Genomic DNA, 13,138 nt, shown 5'->3' with positions numbered 1-13,138 from the left:
CAGTCCCACCACTCTGGGTGTCTGAACGCAACCACCCCCTTTTAAACCTGGTCTATGACTCAGAGGGGCTCAAAAACTCCACCACCTAGCACCTGTCTCCAACATCCAACACCAACAGATAGGATTACCAAGAGGAGAGGTTAGTTTAAAACAAACCACTTCCTCATTTTCTAAGTTGGTGGCTTCTAGGACTCTGGACACAAAAAGCCAACTACAATTTCCATTCCGTGGTTGCTTTATGGTTCATCCGGATCATGGAGTCAACCTTTCATCTGAAACTCTCCCATTTTGACCTCTGCAGGCAGGAAGAGAAGAGCGAGGGAAGGCGAGGAAAGGACTGGGCCACAGTGTTGGGAGGCTGGGGAACCTGTGGGTCTAAATCCCACCCGGCGGGTCCATGGCCCTGCTCCCTGAAGCTTCATCCTGTCCCACACACATCACTAGCTGCCTGCAGGGGAGGGAAGTCGACAGAAAGGCCACAGCCATTCTCTCTGCTCCTTGCCCCTTCACGTCTAACCAGTGTAGAGGGGCAGAGATAGATGGGCTGAATTTGGAAAATGGGCTAGTGAGTAACCTGAAAATCCAGGCAGTGTATTGTAACACTTGGAGCTGGGACTCTGGGGTCTGACTTCCTCGGCTGTGACCCTGGGCGAGTTACTTAATCACTTCATGCCTCAGTTTCCCCAACTGAAGAGTAAGGATGATACTCTTGCTTCTGATTACTGTGATGTCCAAATGAGCTAACTAATACACCTGAAGTTATTCATGTGTGTATCAGGCCCACAGTGAGCTCTATCTATATGTTATCACCATCCTCAATTAGCTGTCTTTTTCAGACCCCTCAGTGGCTTTGGGCAAGAACACGGATAACCTAGGGGTGACCAGCCAGGTGTGGCAGCCAAGGTACTGCTAATGGGATCCTATGCATAGGAGTCCCAGTAGGGTGGGTAGCTAGCCTCAGGGGGCATCCAGAGCAGCACTGCCCTCCAAAACCCCAGACTGACAAATGGTCAGCAGAGGTACAAGCACAGAAAGGACTTCCAATAGCCACAGCTCTAGAGTGAGTCTTCTCAGGAGCTGAGAATCCAGAGCCAGCATGCTGGGTACTACCCACCAAGGAACACACAGTCCTTGATCATGATGGCAACATCCTATCACAGTCCCTTACACTAGAGAAGAAGAGAACAGCCCAATTGTCATTCACTGACCTTCTGCAAGCCAACACTCCTGCCCTGGAAAGCTCCATCATCCAACGACTTGCTCCTCCATATAGCCTCAGCACTCCTGACAGGCCGTTCTCATTTGCAATGAGTAAAACCGGCAGTTCCTCCAATGAGTCTCCCCAGGTTGGCTAAGGCTGTGAGCTTCCCTGCACAAGGCCTCAGAGGAGGGCATGCAATGCCCCTTCCCACCTAGGCACCTCTACCCCAGCATTCCTGCACTGCCCTGAGTGCACTTTCCCACCTTATTCAACTGGCAAGATCCTATTTATTCTTCAGAGTCCCCTTCAGATGGCCCAACCTCTTCAGACAAAGCTAACAGCAACCCACCCCATGTTACCAAAGCTCTTTGCAACAAATATACCAAAGCCTGCATCCTGATGTAGGACAGTAGCCAGTTTATGTCTCCATTCCCATGAGACAGCACCTTGTCCCTCACGAACCACACCGCCCCCATGCCCAGCACAGCATGGGCACTGGGCACCTCAGTGCTCAAGGAAGCCCGTGAGAAGGCTGCCTTTAAACCCCACCTGTGAAATCCTCCACCAGGCCTCCTGAGGGTGCCGACCCTGCACCTCTTCTCTCGCTGGGCGGGAGGGACAGAACACACACAATGCCCTGCAGCATACCCTACCCTCTAGGCCTTCCTAGAGCTCTGTCCACCTAAACATTTTTTTTTTTTTTACAATTTTTTAAATTTATTTATTTGACACACAGAGAGAGCACTAGCAGGGGGAGCAGCAGGCAGAGGGAGAGGGAGAAGCAGGCTCCCAGCTGAGCAAGGAGCCGGATGTGGGACTCGATCCCAGGACTCTGGGATCATGACTCGAGCCGAAGGAAGCAGCTTAACCAACTGAGCCACCCAGGCGTCCCCCACCTAAACTTTTAAAACCAGAAGTCCCCCTCCTACTTTCCTTCTAGCTCCAAAACCAGGAACAGTCACTGAAGACTTCTAGCGGCCTCTCAGGGTTCTCTCAGGTTCAAGGCCTCTCAGGTTCAAGGTCTGGGTCAAGATGGCACCAGGGGTGCCTAAGTGGCTCAGTCCTTTGAGTGTCTGTTCAGGTCATGGGATTGAGCCCCACATCACTGAGCCCCACATTAGGCTCCCTGCTCTGTGGGGAGCCCGCTTCTCCTTCTCCCTCTGTCGCTCCCCCTGGTTGTGCTTGCACACATGCAGTCACGAGCTCTCTGTCAAATAAATAAATAAAATCTTAAAAAAAAAAAAAAAAAAAAGATGGCACAGACTAAGGCCTAGGACAGCCTTCCCCAACTCAGAGCCTGCCACTTGCCCCAGATGGGTGGAGATGGAATGTGGACAAACCACATCCTTCAGCACCTTCCCCCAGCTCCCTTCTATAGAAAGAGACCAGCTGAGATGCCACCAAGTGAGACTTTGGCAGCCAGATAAGATTTGCAGGAAGGGCAGGCAGGCTTGGCAGTGGAATTAGGCAGTCGCCTGAGAAGTTGGGTGCACTCTGTGCTGGGTTTCCCATCCTGCTCCTCAATCCTTTCCAGACCAATCCAATCCCAAAAGGCGCCTTACCTGTGTTCCTCAAACTCATCCTCACTGTCACCACCACTGTCCCTCCTCGACCCCAGAAAAACCCCTGCCAGACCAGCCACTTGGTAGCTGAGGGCTTTAGGGCTCTCCCAGGGTCCCCTGGGGTTACAAAGTCATTCAACAAACAAACTTCTACCACCAGCCAGTACATGCATGTAATTTCTAACAGTTCTAAGACAGGCTCTTTGGCCACACTGAGGCAGGGGTAAAACAGAGAAAAGTGCCCGAGACCAGAGCCCAAGGTCTGCGTCTGGATTTAGGTTCCGGATCTGGTGCTGAACAAACAGATGTGGGACCTGAACCCGATCGTTCCCGTCGGGTTTCTCATCTCAGAGGTTGGACCTGGCAGCCGCAAATCGCACTGCAAACCGCCCACCCACCCGGGGGCGGGGGATGTCTTCAGTCCTCACCCACCAGCCCCTCCACCGCACCCCGGCCGAGGCCCCACAAGCCGCCGGCCAAACCCGAAGACTCGCTCAGAGAGGGGACGATAAAGCCTTCTCTAGCCTACCCAAGAGAATCCGGGAGCCCTGCGCCGGCCCGCTCCCGCTCCCCGGGGTCCCCAAGTGTCCTTCCTCCGAGGGGGGGAGCCCTTCCGGCGGTGTGTGGGCCGCGCGGACCGAAGGAGGGGTCCAGGCGGACGCGGGGGCAGGGTGAAAGGCTGCCTCGACGCCGGGAGCCGAGGGCCGGCAGGCTCCAAGCGTGGGGTCGCGGGCTGCCGGCCTTGGGGGCCCACGGGGCGCTCCGGGCCGGGTGGCACCTGGCAGCGGCGCCTCCCCGCCCGCCGTCCGGCCCCACAGGAATAGGCGGTCCGGGGCTGTGTTTGGGACGGTGGGGCCGGCAGCGAGCGCTGAGCCAGCCCTGCGCCGGGCAGACAGGGGCTCCTGAACTTGCAGCTCAGCGCAGACGGCCGCGCGGGCAGCTGGGGGCTACTCACCGACCCAGCGGCCGAGGCAGCAAGCCGAGAGACCGGCAGCGAGGGGCGCTGGGCGCCGGGAGCTGGCAGCCGGGAACCGAGAGCCGGGCTAGGCGGACTGGAGGCAAAGTCCCCGAGGCGCGCGAAGTACGCAGCCGCCGCGCTCGTACTTCCTTTATTTCCCGCCCGCCGGGGCCGGCCCCGCCCCCGGCCCGTCAGTCGCCGGCGCCTACCGGGAAACTCCCGGCTCAGCACAGCAGGCTGCTCCTGGGGATGGGCCCCACCCCCAAGAGCAGCCTAGCGGCCGCGACACCCCCACCCCCACCTGCCGGAGCAGCCGAGGATACAGCGGACTTCCACCCACAAACCGTGGTCCCTATCAAGGTGGCCATCTGGGGAGGTTGGTCGCCCATTCCGGCGACGCAGGGAATTGTTCAAAATGTTCCTTGCTTGGAAGGGCTTTCAGAATCCTCACGAGCTGTTCTTGAAACAGCCTGGGGTGGTGATTCCCAGGAATAATCTTCCGAAGCCATTCGCCAGTGCATGTGCCCAGAGAGCCCCGCAACTGCACAGCCAGAGGAGAAACACGTGACTCCAACAAAAGAGAAACAATCAGGAAAACAACTTTATGGAAATCAAGAGAAAACAAATAGGACCATGGAAGTTGCTACACCCGAACAGAGTAGTATAAATTGAATTTTATTTTTTAAGATTTAATTATTTGAGAGAGAGAGCATGTGAGAGAGAAAGAAAATCACGGGGAGGGGGAGGGGGAGAGGAAGAAGCAGGATCTCAGCTGAGCCGGGAGGGAGCCCCATATGGAGCTCAAACCCAGGACCCTGGGATAACGACCAGAACTGAAGCCAGGTGCTTAACCGATTGAGCCACCCACGTGTCCCTAGAAACAATTTTAAAGAAGGAAAAGATTAGAAGTAAATACAACCAAAAATCATCACAAGCTTACATTAAAATAATAAAAATCACAATGGTTTTGGGTTTGTTTTTTTGTTTTTTTGACAGAGATCACAAGTAGGCAGAGAGAGAAAGAGAGGGAAGCAGGCTCCCTGCTGAGCAGAGAGTCCAATGCAGGACTCTGAGATCATGACCTGAGCCAAAGGCAGCGGCTTAACCCACTGAGCCACCCAGGCACCCTGGGTTTGTTTTTGGTTTTGTTTTACTTTTCATTTTTTTGTATTTTCCAATTTTTCTAGAAGGAAGGCGGCATTAATTTTACAATGACTAAAAACGATTTAATGAAAATCACATCATGGAATGGTTTGTTAAATTTAAGCAACAGTATCTGTATTTCAAGTTTATTTCTTTATCAGAGCTGCATCTCCAAGTGATTAGAGTATAAACAGCAAATATTTTGCAAAGGGGTTGTCTGGGAGGTTTCTGGCAGCCAAAGCAAGATAGGTTAATTTCACAATTCTTCAAAGGAAGGATGAAACATACCAATTCCTACTTCAAGAATGTCCAACCTTAACTTGCACCTACCTGTAAATGAAATTTCTGGGTTTTGTGTGCAGCTTAACCAGACTGTGAGGAGGTGTCAAAGTAGACAATCGAGAAATTTTGAGCAAGAACGGGTTCACTCCAATAAATATATTTCCTCCCACGATGACCTCTTTGAAGAGGGCACAGGATGCCTGAGATCAGAGTACAAAAGACATGAGGTGGTAGATACAGTGCCTTCTGGGGTCAGAAGGGGCAAAGGCTGTGTGCTGCGCCCAGGACAGACACTCTTCCTTAAGGCAGCAGAGGCAGGGCAACCCAAGCTATAAGTCACATCTGGCACCAATACATTTCTAGGACTGTAAATGTGTTTCTGGTACTGTATATGGACCAACCAGGCTAGCTAATGCTCCCCAAGGAACAGTTCCCAGGCTCAAATGTCTTCTTGTACTCAAACAACTCCTAGAGTTGTTTAACTTCTAACAGATGCAAATAACTAGTAATCCTTCCCATCTCAACACTACTCAACTCTCTTGATTGCTCAGCACTTCTAAAATAATGGATGACATTATTTTTGAATAATGGATGACACATTTCTCTGTTTCCCTCAACAGACTCTAAACATGATTTCATTTTTTCCATGCCCCCAGTCACCTTCCCAAGCATATGCTGTGAGACCCCCACTCTGGCTCTGGGCAGCACTCCTGTGTTCCCTCTCCAGAAGATGCTCTCCAGAAGATGTCTCCTCACTGATCCATTCATCCCCAAATATGGTGGCCATAGCAGTGCTGCTATGAACATTCTTCTTCAAATCTTTTTGTGTACATATGTTTTCACTTCTCTTGAGTATAATACTCAGGGGCGGCACTGCTGGGTCACAGGGTGAGGACTCTTCAACTTTACTACCAACAGCCAGTTTTTCGAAGTGGATGTACCATGTTGCACTTCCACCAGCAGCCTGTGAACATCCCTGCAGCTCCACGAACCCCTGTGGCTCACCCCTGCACCACAAGCCCCCTGGTCTGTGCCACCCTCTCCCCCTATTATTGCAATAGCCTCCTAATAGGGGCTCCCTATATTCATCCTACTCTTATAAAAGGTCAGATGGTGTCCCTCTGCTCTTTAAAGTCCTTGATGGTTTCCCAAAGCCTTTTCAATAGCCTACAAAGTCCTATATGACCTGCACCCTCTTTAAGCTCAAATCCTACCACTGTCCCCTTATTATTCTGCCTCAGCTCCAATGGCCTCTGTGTTTTCCCTGGACCTGGCTTCCTTTCCTCCACAATGCCTATCACGACCTGAAATATTCTATAATTCTTTGTTTGTGTTGGACTGTCTCCCCTCACTGGGAAATAATCTCCACAAGGAGGACAGAGACTTGTTTTATTCATGCTCTTGTCTTGGTCCCTAAAACAGTGCTTGGTACTCATGGGTCCTCAACAATGGAATAACTATGTTGACAAGATAAACCTCAGGTGGTGTTAGGTGTTGTGCAGAAGACTATACAGGACGAGGGCAGGTGAGTGATGGGTGGCTCATGAGCTAGGTCCTCTGATGCCTGAGTGTCAAAAAAAGGGGAGCAGATGTGACAGAAGGAGGCACAGCACTGCGCACATGGGAAGCATCTACAGCAGGTGTGCCACCGTGGGAAGGAGCCCCACGTAGCTGGTGCACAGCAGGGACAGGGTAACAGCAGGGAGACTTGGGGGCAGGCTGGGTGAGGTGTTGGGGGTCTTACCCTAAACACTGTGGGGGTCACTGACTTTGTCCTGCAGGGGAATCGATGCCAATTGGCCCCCAAATTCTTTGTGTCTCCTTTTTAGCTTCTTGCAATCAGGCTTGCTTCTCTCTATTTCAATCCCCCAGTTCTAATTTGCTGCTTCTGTTATGTTTTGGGCTTTAAAATCTGTCATCATTGGGGCACCTGGGTGGCTCAGTTGTTCGATGTCTGCCTTCGGTTCTGGTTATGATCCCAAGTTCCTGGGATCGAGCCCCCCTTCTCGGCAGGAAGCCTGCTTCATCCTCTCCCACTCCCCCTGCTTGTGTTCCCTCTCTCGCTGTGTCTTTCTCTGTCAAATAAATAAATAAAGTCTTTTTTAAAAAAATAAAGTCTGTCAGCATTGTTTAGTAATTAAGAGAATATGATGCTTCTCACAAAGATAAGTCTATGGGGTCAGAAAACAGCAGTGGCTGCCAGACACTGGAAGGGGAGGGACTCTAAGGGAAGACAGGAATGATGGACTATTTCTATGTCCTCATTGTGGTGGTTGTTACACGACTGTATACTTTTGTCAAAATTCATAGAATTCCACACTAACAGGTGAATTTCACCATACAAAAAATGATACCTTAATTAAAAATGAAACTGTAAATTCACAAATAAACAAGAGAGAATGATGCTCCCCCTGTTTTTGCCTTTCCTTCCCTCTCTTTGCCCCTCCCCCTGTTTGTGCTCTCTCCCTCGCTCTCAAATAAATAAATAAAACTTAAAACAAACAAACAAACCACACACAACACCCAGTGAGGTTTTGACTGAAAGCGTGTAGGAAGCTAAGCAGTCTGACTTCAGTTTCGTTTTCCCTGAGGTTTCTCACTGTTGCTTCCGGCTGCTGGGCCCTTCCTTCTATGAACCCCCAACCCCCTTCCTAAGTTCCCTTTATTGCACAGAAAGAGGATGACATTTTCAAAGATGTCTTGAAGGAATGCTGTTTGAAATGATTATTTCTGAAACCCATTGTTATGGGCTAATTGTGTCTCAAATTCCCATGTTGAAGCTCTAATCTCCTAGTCCCTCATAGTATGAGTGTTTTTGGAGACAAGCTCTTTAAAAAGGTAGTTAGGGTTAAACAAGGCCAGTGGTATAGGCCCTAATCCAATATGACTGATATCCTTATGGGAAGAAATTAGGACATGGACGCCCACAGAGGGGGGACCATATAGAGACACAGAGAGACGGCAGCTGTCTACAAACCAAGGAGAGAGGGCTCAGAAGAACCAACTCAGCCAATACCTTGATCTTAGCCTTCCGGCCTCCAGAATTGGGAGAAAGCTGGTTTCTGTTAAGCCCCCAGGTCTGCAGAACCTTGTTATGGCAGCCCCAGTGAACTCATACACCCACTTCCAGCTATGAGTTACTTGTACCCAGTCAGAAAGAGCTGGGTTTCTTTCCCTTTCACTGCCTGTGCTCCTTACCGGGTGATCTTCCTCTTCTGGTCCTGGGAAGGTCTTACACCTGTCTTACTGATGAGGGAGCAGAAGGCAAGCTAAGGACAAAGCCCAAGCTGACACCCTGCAACCCTCCCCCACCCCCATGGGCAGGTGGGACAGGTGTGATTCCTCAGGCACCTCTGGCTGCCCTAAAGCGAAGGGAAGGGCAAACAAATGGTTAACTAATAGAGATCACAGTCCTGCAGGACAAAGTCTCCCTCAGTTTATAAATGTCTTAGTTATTTACAAGGAAAAAGCATTCTTATCAATAACCTAACTTCCAGAATTGAATGTAGATCAAATTAAATGTCCTTATAACCCACAGCCCCCTAACAAATACTTGAGGCAGGCAGAGTATAAAGTTCCTCCAGGAAGCCGCCAACCATCTTAATGTTAATGCCTCACTAGAGAGAAAAACAAGGCCTCTGGTATCTTCTATCCTTCATATCCTCTTTAGCATGAAAGTTCTTTTGAAAACCTCCATTTTTCCTTACGCCTACATTCAAAACTACATCATTATCCTGCTCTAAGGTCAAGGGCAAAGCTTACCCTTTTTTAGAAAAATCCAACTCTTTCCCTTCATACCCACCTCACAAGCTGTTTCTGACAGGCTGAGGTAATAGCCGCCTAGGGCAGAGCACTGTTGGGCCCTGAACTCCTGCTATGACCTGACCTTCCCAGACTCTGGCCCTGGCCCAAGTTACATGTCTAGCTCCAGACTCACAGAAAAACACAGGCCTGGACCCTTCCAGCTTCAGACACCCACAGGAGCCTGTGTGCCGCCACAACCCTGGGAGGGAGGGCCTCGGTGACAGCTCCTTTTAGAGCCCGCTTCATACTCTTTCATGCTCAAAGCTGAGTTTGGAAAATAGAGGTTATTGGTTATCTGACATCCTGATGCTTGAGGTATTTGTTGTGTGAAGCCAACTTGGGGCTGACAATTGCTTTGGGGAAGATGAACCAAATAACATCTGCTCCATCTCATGTGGAATCAGTAAGGAAGACAAACTACTCTCCCTATGGCACAACTTGGAAAGCCCTGTTGCCTTCCCCTCCCCCAGCCCAGGCCCTCCTGGCCCCCACTACCCCCCAGCTCTGATTAATGCTAAAATCCTGATCTCCAGCGGGGACTGACTGGCTCAGTAGCAAGTGACTCTTGATCTTGGGGTCATGAGTTCAAGCCCCAAGTTCCCTCCTTGGGTGTAGAGATTACTTAAACAAACAAACAAACAAACAAACAAAGCAGATCTCCAGATGATGAAATACCAACTATGTAAGCTTGAAAGACAAATACCATACGCTCTCACTCACGTGTGGAATTTAAGAAAGAAAACAGAAGAGCGTAGGGGAAGGGAAGGAAAAATAAAATAAGACAGAGAGGGAGACAAACCATAAGAGACTCTTAACTCTAGAAAACAAATGGAGGGCTGCTGGAAGGGAAGGGAGTGGGGCACAGGGTAACTGGGTGATGGGCAGGAAGGAGGGCACGTGATGGAAGGAGCACTGGATGTCATATGCAACTGATGAGTCACTACATTCTACCTCTGACACTAATAATACAGTACGTGTTAATGACATTGAATTTAAATTTTTAAAAACACTTATTTATAAAGGATATTTTTTATGCTTCTTTTAAGAAAAATCTCCAATGCACTGCCTGGGATGAATCATGCTGCCTCATTCTTAGCACATGGTCATCATCAGTCCCCTCTCCTGTGTTGTTTCTCATTTATTTCTTCTCTCTTTTTTTGCCTTTCCCATCTCTATCACCTGCCTTTCAGAGGCAGCTTTTAGCATATATGTATTATTTATCATCTATTTGTATAAAGTCTCATAAAAAAGAGTATACTGTTATTCTGTACATATTACGGTAGTTCTCATTTTATTTTGTTCCTCACTCAGTACTGTATTTGCAGGATTCTCTGTGTTGCTATGTGTATTACTTCCAAGTGCCATGGAGTACTCCACTGGGGCATCCCTCATATTTTGCCCATCTGTTCCCCCATGTATAAAAACTCCAGATTGCTCCCAAGTTGCTGTCATAACGAATAACACTCCAGTGAATATCCTCACATATGGTCCCTCTGAGACAACTACCTGGGAACAGAGTTACTGGTCATAGGGTGGGTGTACAGGTAAATTGACCAAGTACTAGCAGTCATTCTCCCCAGTGTTTGCTCTTCTCTACATTCCCACCAGGAGGACCCATTGCTGCTGTTTCCCTCCATCCTCACCAACACTTAGCATGATCTAGGTTGCTAACTTTGCCAATCTAATAGATATAAAATTATACCTCATTGTTACCATGTTTTTGCATGTCCATGAGAAACAATGAGTTTGAGCATCCTTGCTCAGGATAGAATTATCAATCTGCCTCCTCTACTGAGCAGACACTGAAATGGGGCAGCAAGAAGGTTTTCTGGGGAGTTCATGTCTGTGAGGATAAGAGGAAGAAGCAAGGTTGAGCAGAGGCAGGTCTGAGCCCTGTAGAAGGAAACAGGAGAGGAAAGAGAACAAGACGGACCATGAAACAGATCTGAGAGAGTTGCGGCCATGCCAGTAGCTACCATCCAGATCAAAGGATGCCTGTTAGAGGAGAAATGGATAGAACCCCCTGTCCCACCATATTCATTCCTGCTTAGGAAGCTCCTGGCCTCCGTGGCAGCATCTAAAGGCCATGCAGCTGGAGGTTGTGAGCTAATGGCTGTCCCCACAGCTAAGGAGCAGCGAGTTCTAGGGTGAGGACTTCTCCATGACAGCCACAGTGTGCAGGAGACCTCAAGAGCTTAAGATCACAAAGGTGTATTTCATGCTCAGTCTGACAGGGGTCAGGTGGCTCTCCTTGGAGACTCTCCTCAGAGGTGATGCTGGGAGCCAAGCAGCTTTCCAGCGAGGGTCTGTGCTTCGCTGTGTAGATGCAGAAGCCCAGTGTGCAGAGCTCACTGCTAATGGACTCAGAGCGGAGGCCACATGGCCTCCCCCGTCACGTCCCCTGTGGGAGTGTCTGTCATGATCTCAACAGAGCTACAGAGGCCGAAGCCAGGAAGCATAGTTGTGGGCCCAGGAAGAGGAGAGACAATGGGGGCGTGGGAACAGACACCACTGTCTCTGCCACACTCCTTGGTCATTTACCTGGTTAGCTCCTTAGCCCATGTAGTCATTGTGGTTCCTGTCCTCTTCTTATTAGTTTGCAGGAGTTCCTCAGATATTCTAGACCTTTACTGGTTTTATTATTTTTATTTTTTAAAAAAGATTTTATTTATTTGAGGGACACCTGTGTGGCGCAGTTGGTTGGACATCTGCCTTCGGGTCAGGTCATGATCCCAGGGTCCTGGGATCAATCCCGTGTCTGGCTCTCTGCTCTGCAGGGAGCCTGCTTCTCCCTCTGCCTACTGCTCTGCCTGCTTGTGCTCTCCCTCTCCCTGTTAAATAAATAAATAAAATCTTTAAAAAAATAGTTTTAAAAATATTTTATTTGAGACAGAGAGAGCACAAGCAGGGGAGCAGCAGGCAGAGAGAGAGGGAGGGAGAAGGCTCCCTGCAGAGCAGAGAGCCCGACATGGGGCTTGATCTCAGGACCCTGGGATCAAAGGCAGATGCCCAAGTCACTGAGCAACCCAGGGGCTCTCAGACCTTTATTGGTCTTAGACATTATAAATATCTTCTTCCAATCTGATCTTGGCCTGTTAACTTTGTCTATAGTATCCTGCACTAACCGCACTTCTCAAATTCATCCATTTGTTCCCTTATAATCTGTGCTCTTGAAGTATAATTTAAGAAATCCTTTTCTCCACAGGTCACAAAGACAGTCTCCTATATTTTTTCTATTTTATAAATTTGTAGTTTTGTCTTTTACATTTTGAGAATGTAAAAACATGGGATAAAACACCTAGGAATAAATTTAACCAAGGAGGTAGAAGATTGATACACTGGAAACTACAGAACATTGAAGAAGGCACAAATAAATGAAAAGATAGTCTATGGTCATGGATTAGAAAAATTAGTATTGTAAAAATGGCCATACTACCCAAAAGCAATCTACAAATTCAATGCAATCTCTATCAAAATTCCAATGGCATTTTTCATAGAAATAGAAAAAACAATCCTAAAATCTGTATGGAACTACAAAAGACCCAATTTAGCCAAAGCAATCTTGAGAAAGAAGAACAAGGCTGGAGGCATCATGTGTAATGATTTCAAACTATATTACAAAGCTACAATAATCAAAACAGTATGGTATTTGTATAAATACAGATACATACATCATTGGAACAGAATATTGAGCCCAGAAATAAATACACACATAAATGATCAATTAATTTTCAACAAAGGACCTAAAAATACTCAATGTGGAAAAGATAATTAAAAAAAGTGTGGGGAAAAAGAGCGCCTGGGTGGTTCAGTCAGTTGAGCGTCTGCCTTTAGTTCAGGTAGTGATCTCAGGGTCCTGGCTTCAAGTCTGGCATCAGGCTCCCTGCTCAATGGGGAGTCTGCTTCTCCCTCTGCCACCCCCCTGCTCATGTTTTCTCTCTCTCTCTCAATAAATAAATAAAATCTTTTTTAAAAAAGTGTAGGGAATAAAAAATATAAGGAAAACTGGATTTCCACGTACAAGAGAATTAAAATGGACCTCTCTCTTACCCCATGCACAAAAATCAACTCAAAATGGATTAAAGACTTGAAGGTAAGACTTGAAACCATACAATTATTGGAAGAAAACATAGAGAATAAGCTCCTTCACATTGATCCTGGCAATGGCTTTCTGTGTCTGACACCAAA

The 13,138-nt window shown here is 48.3% G+C and overlaps 1 protein-coding gene and 1 long non-coding RNA gene across 4 annotated transcripts in view; both read right to left on the bottom strand.

Annotated features, from left to right (window-relative positions):
• The window catches only part of BID (BH3 interacting domain death agonist), a 47,870-nt gene extending 43,907 nt beyond the window's left edge, over positions 1 to 3,963 (bottom strand). The window contains exon 1 of one of the 2 annotated variants that reach the window (XM_059184312.1): positions 3,719 to 3,963. The gene's annotated coding sequence lies outside the window, so the exon portion shown is untranslated. The remainder of the gene's footprint in view (positions 1 to 3,718) is intronic. The other variant, XM_059184311.1, reaches the window with a different exon arrangement.
• Positions 3,964 to 4,370: 407 nt separating this feature from the next.
• On the bottom strand, positions 4,371 to 9,004 carry LOC131838344 (uncharacterized). 2 transcript variants are annotated; one of them, XR_009356568.1, is made up of 3 exons: positions 8,949 to 9,004; positions 5,195 to 5,346; positions 4,371 to 4,595 (listed from the first exon to the last, which is right to left on the bottom strand). It is a non-coding gene; the product is annotated as an uncharacterized LOC131838344 (long non-coding RNA). The 2 variants fall into 2 exon arrangements; XR_009356569.1 differs by lacking the exon at positions 8,949 to 9,004 and adding an exon at positions 8,163 to 8,245.
• Positions 9,005 to 13,138: the final 4,134 nt, after the last annotated feature.

Source organism: Mustela lutreola, chromosome 8, assembly GCF_030435805.1.
Source record: "Mustela lutreola isolate mMusLut2 chromosome 8, mMusLut2.pri, whole genome shotgun sequence".
Taxonomy (NCBI): Eukaryota; Metazoa; Chordata; class Mammalia; order Carnivora; family Mustelidae; genus Mustela; species Mustela lutreola.
Note: the sequence above shows the minus strand (reverse complement) of the source record. Positions and strands in the feature narration are given on the sequence as shown.